Genomic DNA, 8335 nt, shown 5'->3' on the forward strand with positions numbered 1-8335 from the left:
GTGATTGGTCAAAGGTTGGACCACTCAGGGCCGTGGTCCAGTTGACAGGGTGGTGTTCGATCACAGGTTGGACTCGGTGATCTTGGAGGTCTTTTCCGCTCTAAATGATTCTGTGTTTGTGCGATTCTGTTCACCTAAGCAGGACAATTCTCAGTGAAGATATGGACAACATCACTGCCTTTCAGCACCTCGTGCAGTGCTGTGCAGCTTGGCAGCCACTTCTTTACACACTTGCCCAGTTAAACTCCTCCTCTGGCCCAGTGGCTGTTTATAAAGACTGGCTGGCCAGTGAGAGCAGCTGGCTAGGAGTAATGGTGAGGTGAAGGAGGTAGTTACCCTAAAAAAAAAAAAATTATTTTACATGATGTCAGGCTGTCCAATCCGTCCATATAAAAAGGAGACAGATGGAGGACAGAAAGATAAACGGAAATGTCAACGTAGGCTATAAACCTGGTGGCACTCGCAGGTTGCACTGTATAATCAAAACAACTTGTGTTGTGCTAACTATCCTTGACAAATAATTGAGGGCTGTTTTAATACTGCTGCTGCTGCTGGGGTCAGTCCAGGATCCCAACAGCTCCTGTGTAGGATGGCAGAAGGGGAGGGATGCTGTCACTGCTTCCTCAGAGCCGCTTTCCTGACTCAGCTCCTGCACAGAAGCCACACGGTGCCTGAGCATCAGCCCAGCTGGGTAGCTCCCAGTCTTGCTCCCAGTCCTTTCCCTGGAGACAGAGAAGCTGTCGAGCTCATGAAGGCATTTCCTCTCCTCAGAGAGACGAGGCCCAGCAGCAAGAGCTGTCTCCCCTGAACCTGGGTACCTTTGCAGTGACTTGTGGAGGCAGAGGTGGGTCTGCCGCCCTCTCCTCCTGCCTCGTACCTGCCGGATGAGTCGATACTGCTGAGCCTTTCTCTGGCATGGCCAGCCTGCAGGGCTGCCATGGAGGCACACAGAGCCCTGCACCCCAGCACCTCCCTGCTCCTGGGACAGGCTCTGCTCCCATCACACGGCTCACAACCGGGGTGTCCCTCACAGGACCTGTCATTTGTAAGTGCAGATGCACCGTGGCTGCATGTGCATCCATATACCCCCTTCCTCACACATTTTCACCCACTTTTGTGCACATTTGTATGGGCTGGATGTCAAGGCAGGGCTGCCCCTGGGGTTTACTCTTCCCCTGGCACCCGCAGTGAGTTCCCAGCTCGCAGGAATGTCTACTGCAGACGTTTCAAATCACAGTCAAAAACCAGGCATCTACTTCACTTTGATTTTAAAAGAAGTCAAGTCCCTTTTCTGAATTACTCATCTCTCAAATTTCAAAGGCAGGGAACAGACCGCATGTGCATCAATCCTGCTTTATTCACTGCCTGTAATTTGTGGTGTGGCTTCTGCTCCCGGTGTCAGGGAGTAACTTTTCAAAGGGAATTAAACAGCAAGCACTGAGCGCCTCTGGGTGAACAAGCTGTTTTCTTTACACCTGAAGACATTACAAGAGAATCCCAGCCTCTATTAACACAACTGCCGAGCTTTCATGGTGGCAGAGGAAAGCTTTTGAGTATGAACTCTGACTGCTCAGGAACCAGAAGTCAAATGAGAAACATGGAGAACATATCAATCACAGAAAGCCCATTAGTGCAGGCATGGAGGGATGCAGACAGGATTGAATCCAACAGCAGCCTGTTTGTAAATATCTGTAAATACTGTTTCATATCACTTGGGTATTGCAAATCTCTAAATTTTTGCTTTCCCAGAATTCATGCTCTCTCCTGAAAACTCCCATTGGTTTCAAGCTGGCATCTCTCAAGGTCACACTGGCCTGCTATTCACTATTAAAACCACCTCCCATGGAAGAAACCATTAAAAGCATCAGGAATCGGATCACAAGCCATTTACTGCAGAGTGTGTTTCTCCCTCTGTGTCTGCTGTGCTCTTAGCTGGCACAAAGGGCTTCTGATCCTGAATGGGGCCTCTGGGCATGATTCTAAGTGTTAAACAGTAATTATTTTTTGTTAGTTTTGTTTTAAACAAAACACATGAAAATCAGGGCTTGCAGAACTCCCCAGACAAAAGTCAGCTTGGGTTATCATAAACTGCCTGGGTCTGTGGCTGATCGTTTGCATTGCCTCCTCTGGAACATTCTGGCTCTTAAGGAGGTCAAACTTGCCTTAGCTTTCCCTAGGAGAAAATGTTGTAATGCTTTGTATGACACATGTTTTTAAAGTAATTAAAAAAATAAATATGACTATCTCTATGTACAATTTATTTTTATGAGTCTTAGAGAATAGTATTAATTGCTTAATTTATATTTCCATCAGGGTCCATCAATTAAGAGGAATCGGTGGTATTATTATCCTTGCAAAACACCACATCAGTCAAAAATGAAGCAGAGTCAGAGGTCTAACTGTTAATCAGGTCACATTTCACTTCCTGTTGACATTTTTATTTCCCTTGCAGAAAATATTTGACGTTAAGTCTCAGATTATGAGCACTATTCACTCGGTGCAGACGCTGCAGAGCAGCAGCCCTGCTGGTGCAGCTGGGAAGAATTCACGGCGAGTGAGTGCTTGCGAGGCACCTCTTCAAGCAGCACAGGGTGGATCGACAGCTATTCATCTTGATGATGAATGGGAAATCACTCCAAGGTGAAGGTCAGATTTCCTTCTGCACCTCAGAAAGCAAGAAACAGGACCAGCAATGGCAGCAGAGGTTGTTCTGTTGTGGCTTTGTTGCAAGCTGAGCAGTTTGAAGAGTTTGGCCAAGGAGGCAAAAATACCATAATGTGATAAATGTGATCAAGTGTTTGCTGCCAACAGGGATTCAGTAGGCTGGGCTGATGACACGGGAGAGGAGAGGAGAGGACAGCTGTGGTCAAGGATTCGCTTTAAAACAAGGCAAACAGGGAGGACAGTTTTGTAGTTAAGGAAATTGGCCCAGAGACAGGGAGGCTGTCATTTATATAGAACCACATATTCATACTCTTCTTGAGCAACCTTGAATGGGTCATTTAGTTCTCCCGGGGTAAACTGAGCCCCAGAGAGGCATAAAACATGCCAGCCTGAACAAGGTGTTGTTGGGTGGCTGCTGCACCCTGATCAGTACTGGGAAACAGAAACCCCTCTCTGCCTCACAAGTTTCTTCCTAGTGGACTTGTTAATTTGCATCCCAGGATAATCTTCTGACTCAATGTTCACTACTACCAGCAAACCACTGGTTCACAGTCTGTAATAAGGAATATTTTCCCTTTGTTCGCCATATCAGCTGTAACTTCCCAGAGAAGTCCCCAGTCCTGCTGGTGGAATTTGAGTAATCTGCACTGTTCTTGAGACAGCAGACTTATACTTTGAGAACAGCAACCATACCCAATGTAGCTCATTCAATCCATTTCCTTCCTATTCCCTCTTTGCTAATGTCTCCTCTCTCTTTACTCATTTCGTCTTGTCTATAGAAATAAAGAGATGTTTTACTTGTTATTGCTCCTTTCTGATATAAACACCACCACTACCACCCCCCAATTAATGCTTTCTCTGAGAAAGTGATGCAGAACGTTGATTACAGTTGTTTGTTAACAGTGATAACAGTGCACTGGAAAAAAAATCTTTATTAAAAATGTTACTTGCACCAGCACCTGCAAAGGAGAATCCAGTGCAGACACACAGTGAGGGCTCAGCCAAAACCACTAACTTTCTAAAACTATGTTTGTGTTTTAGCATTTTATTCACAGTTTTCATACTTGGAATAGTCTAACTACCTCCCCAGCTCTCTGAGCTACAGACACTTAAAAAGGGGAAGAAACGACACATATATGTCCTTTTCCTCAATCAAACTATGTAAAAGTTTCGACTCTCATTAGGAAGCTGAGTTTTCCACCTGAAAATCTCTAGAGAGTTGTCAAGAGACAGTTCAGAGACAACCAAAACCCTCTGTTCCCGTGAGCTGGGGTGGAATTAGATCCGTGCTGTGGTGCAAAGTCCATTCCTACAGAGTGTAACACACCTGCTGGAGGTATTCTGTCAGCAGCTAAGCCTGCAGACCTTGCCTCTCTCTCCTGACACAAAAGGCATGTTAGAGTAGTACTAATTCTCAGGTAAGCAGATATTTCCTCTTATACATATTTGCTTTTTGTGGGGCATGTGGCACAACATTTTCTCTATAACAACAGTCTCAAAACATCTTTGGGTTGCTCCCCCAGTTTGACAACACTGCTTTGAGACCACTGTAACTCAGAATAAGTTTGGGTTTTTATCAGATTCTGCATTAAATCTTTATTTTGCTGAATATTTTACATGTTAGAGTACATGTGTGATGAGGGGAGGGAAAAGAAGGCTCTCACTTGTGGCTGGGGGGGTGAGTGTGAGAAAGCATGGCATTGATGAGGCCACTGAAATCACTCTGCAGTCCTGGAACACTCAGAAGTTTCCTGAGGTTTCTGGCTGACTCCCAGCCCCTCAACAGAGTCAGCAGAGAGGGTCCTCTCCTGTTCATTTAGAGCGAGTCCTTCATGTGTGTCCCCCAGGTATCAACCTTCTCCTGTGCTGAGACAAAAAGCAAACCAAATCCCCTTGATGTACACAGTCCATCTTGTGGATATAAAGACAAATGTGGGCAATTAAAACCTCCAATGTAAGTAAACATTTTAGTCTTAGCAGAGCTGATCCACTGTTGAGCAACCAGCTGGCTCCCAGTGCTGCCACAGCTCTCCAGGGTTATTTGGGCTGTGTGTCCTTGAGGCCCTTCTCATCCCAACTTAAGTATTCAAAAGCCACCAGCCTGAAATCTCCTCCTGATACAGGTGAAGCCCTGGGTAAATATTGACCTCTCGCACCAAAAACTTCTGTACAAAAAAAAAAAAAAAAAGGTTGTTCTCTGCAATCTAACTGTGAAAGAGCTTGTTCCTTTCCCTTTGTAATATTTCATAACTGCAGCTGAGTGTGAAAGGAAAGCAAGTGCATGTATCTGTGTTTTTCCTTATGTGTTACCTTCAGAGAAAGGACATGGCTTCTATTACATCTCTGGTTGCAACAGACGGAATAAGATGGGGGATTTTTTCCTGCGTATAACTTCTGAAAAGCTGCCTTCCCAAGTTGATCAAGCAAGTCATGAAAAATGGCCTGTTTATAAAAATGATGATTCTGATTGAGTTAAAGCACTATAAGGCAGGCAGTACTGTCCCTAAAGAGAGGAAAATAAAGGCTTTATGGAGAAGTATCTTGTTTTCCTAATAGCTCGGTTTGGAAACAAGTTTATAAAACACATTAAAATCCCCCAGGGGCTTGAGAACTGCAGTGTTTCTGAACAGTCACATTTACCTTGACCTCACAGCTGTAGGATAAGGAAAGATTGCTTTCTTTCTTAGCCCCAGGAATACCATACTTGGCATTTATTTAGCAGTTGCAGTTTTAATAGCTCTAGAACCACAAACCAAGAATCCTTGCAGCCCAAACGGTACAGCAGGTTCAGGCACCTTTCCTATAACCTGTCTTTCACCCCTTTCCTCATCTGCCTGAATGAAAGCCAGCCCTGTGGGGCTCTTGCCTGCCAGGATTAGAAATTTTCCACAAGAGTCCAGCAGGATACTGTGAGACATAGGCCAGTTGAACAAAAAATGTCCTGTTTCATGTAGGTTGCAAAGAACAACTTTGGTTTTGATCATATTCAAAGTACTGTTAAGGGCTGTGACAGGCAGAGACAGGATTTCCATGTGGTTTGTCCTTTTTTTTTAAATTTAGATTTGACCATGACATTTTGTAATCCTGTCATCTGCTTTTAAAGAAGGAAGATCTTGGCTCCTACCTCTCACCAGTTTATTAGGCATAGTACTTGGGATAAAAATATCGTGGAAAGGAGAGGCAGGGAGCAGTAAGTGCACAAGCCAGAGACCAGACCTTATGAGGTTTTAAAATGGATCAACTTCTCCCCTGTCTCTTGCTGCCCTCACTAATGCCTTGGGATTTTTATTCCATTATTTTGACTCAGCAAATTAATAGGGAAGTGGCTGAATGTAAGAGCAGCAAGGGAGATTTCTTAGTGCCTGTTCTGTAAAGTGACAGTGCTTTATTTCCTTGACCACAGCACCAAGGTGGAAAGTGCCTTAGGGGCATCATGATCACTAAAGGCAAATCACACAAGTGAAGAGTGCATTTTGTTTACCAAGGGATCTGTCAATGCCCATCTAGCATTCTCATGCTCACCTAGAACACGAAATCTTCATCAAATAGAGTAAAATATGGGCATTGGTGTGCTCCTGGAGCTCTCACCCCCTCCATTAGACTCACATTAGAGAAACAGCTTGGCTTCTCTCCATGAATGGCAAAGCATCAGGGGTGTGGGAGGCCTGAAAAAACCACTGCCTCCAAACTGGGGGAGCCAGCTGCTGCTGAAGAGGTTTCAGAGAGGTTCATGGGGTGTTGCCTGCTGCCCAGGGATTCTGTAGGTAAAGACCAGGAGAAGAGAATAAAGTCAAAAGAAATTTTAAGGAGAGTTCCCTCTGGGAATACAAAGTGAGAGATAATGGTAGTAATGGTAGTAATAATAATAATGACAACACCAACAATCACCTTTTAGAATAGCCATGAAGAATTTACCTAAAAAAATGAGTGCACAGCAATACAGACTGTAAGACAGGGCTGTCATTCCATATTCCTAGTAACTAGACCTTGCACCCCATTTTCATTCCCAAGTATGCCTTTTTAGTTTTATACTTTTAACCACTGGTTTAGATTTACAGCAGCTTAGAACACTGGAATCTCAAATCATGGTGGGAACCCCTCTGATATTAACTCCATATGGATATTAACCTTCAATTATAACACACTGTTTCACCCTGATGAACCATTATACTAAATTTTTTAAACAAAGACTATCACTGGGGGAAAAAAATCGCGTTTTTTCATATTAACTTAATTTTTCAGATGTAAGACACCATTTTCCAAAAGCAATGTGTATAAAAATAAAAAATTGTCCAGTCATCCTATGCATTATATACTACTTAACTGAGAAGAATAGGCATTGACTATAGATTTAAAAACTCAGTAGATCCCTGAGAGCCACTATGTAATCTTACGAATGCAATTATGATTCAAAGCAAACGTTAAAATCAATGTCTTTATGGCTCATCATCAGCAACACATCCCTCAGAAGAGAAAGCTGACGATGGAGTTAACTGACGGATGCCTTTCCTGTAATGCTGCTCAGGGCAAATAATTTTACAGCACATTCCAGAGTGCTGAATGACCTGGAGAGATGACAAACCCCTTTGTGAATCCCCTGGGAGCCGAACCGGAGAAAGGTGGAAATTACCAGCAAAAAATCTGACTTGCTGAAAAAATGGTTACATTTTTCTCAGCCAGATCCTCTATATCCACCAAAATGAGGATGGTGCTGCAGCAGCCTCCCCAGACTAAATCAGATGACAAAGAGCTGTGCTGAGGAACCGAAAATGTGTGAGTTCATCTTGCTTTTACCTACATGCAGAGGCTGTACTCTGAAAATCTCTGGACTCCATCTAAAAACCTTAAAAGTGGACAGTATCACAGCTTAATCCTTCAGGGCATTTCTTTAGCCTGGCAGGCTTTGACCCTTTTCTGCAGATCTACAGGAAGTTATAGCTTCACTTTTTCCATACATAGCGTGCACTCGGTAGTCTTGGTCACCTTTTTGTGACTGTTTCTTTCCACAGCTGTGTCCTTTAGATCAGAGCACAGGTTGTGAGGGGGACTTTACAGCCTTCCAGGGACCTTTAAAGATTAAGGGACAGGGGAGCAGAGGGCTTGGCACCCTTTGGGCTGCTGCACTAGTGCAATGTGAGGAGTATTGATGGGACACAGGAGTCCCTGGGGCTGGAGGTGGTGGGGCTTCTTTCCAGTCTGAGCTTCACTCTTGCTCTGGTCTCTAGCTTTAAAGGCAAACCTTCTCCCTGCTTTTTATATTTAATGAGAAGGGGAAGACATAGGTCCTGGGAAAGACCTTATCAGCATGTACTTTCTTAACATGGCGGCTTAAGGGTTGTTAGGAATTTCTAAGTAGATGCAATACTGTCTCCCATTGCTTTGAGAGAATAGCCTATTGGTCAGAATTGCTGTTTCCTCGGAAATAGGCATGCACTGGATGTTTTCAGGGATGATGTGGTGCCTGTCTGCTGTGCATCCTCTTCTGCACTGGGCAGTTAATGAACAAGTGACAGAATGCCAGGATGTTTTCCTGGGGCACATGGAGGGAGGCTGACTTACCTTCACAGAATTCAGGGGAATTTCCCTTGGAGATCTGAGATGAAAACCTATGTGCCCCAGCAGATAAGTGAGCATTGATATAGGCTTCTTTACAGACAGGTGAAGAGTGAGG

This window comes from Corvus brachyrhynchos, unplaced genomic scaffold (genome assembly GCF_000691975.1).
Source record: "Corvus brachyrhynchos isolate BGI_N302 unplaced genomic scaffold, ASM69197v1 scaffold34, whole genome shotgun sequence".
Classification (NCBI taxonomy): Eukaryota; Metazoa; Chordata; class Aves; order Passeriformes; family Corvidae; genus Corvus; species Corvus brachyrhynchos.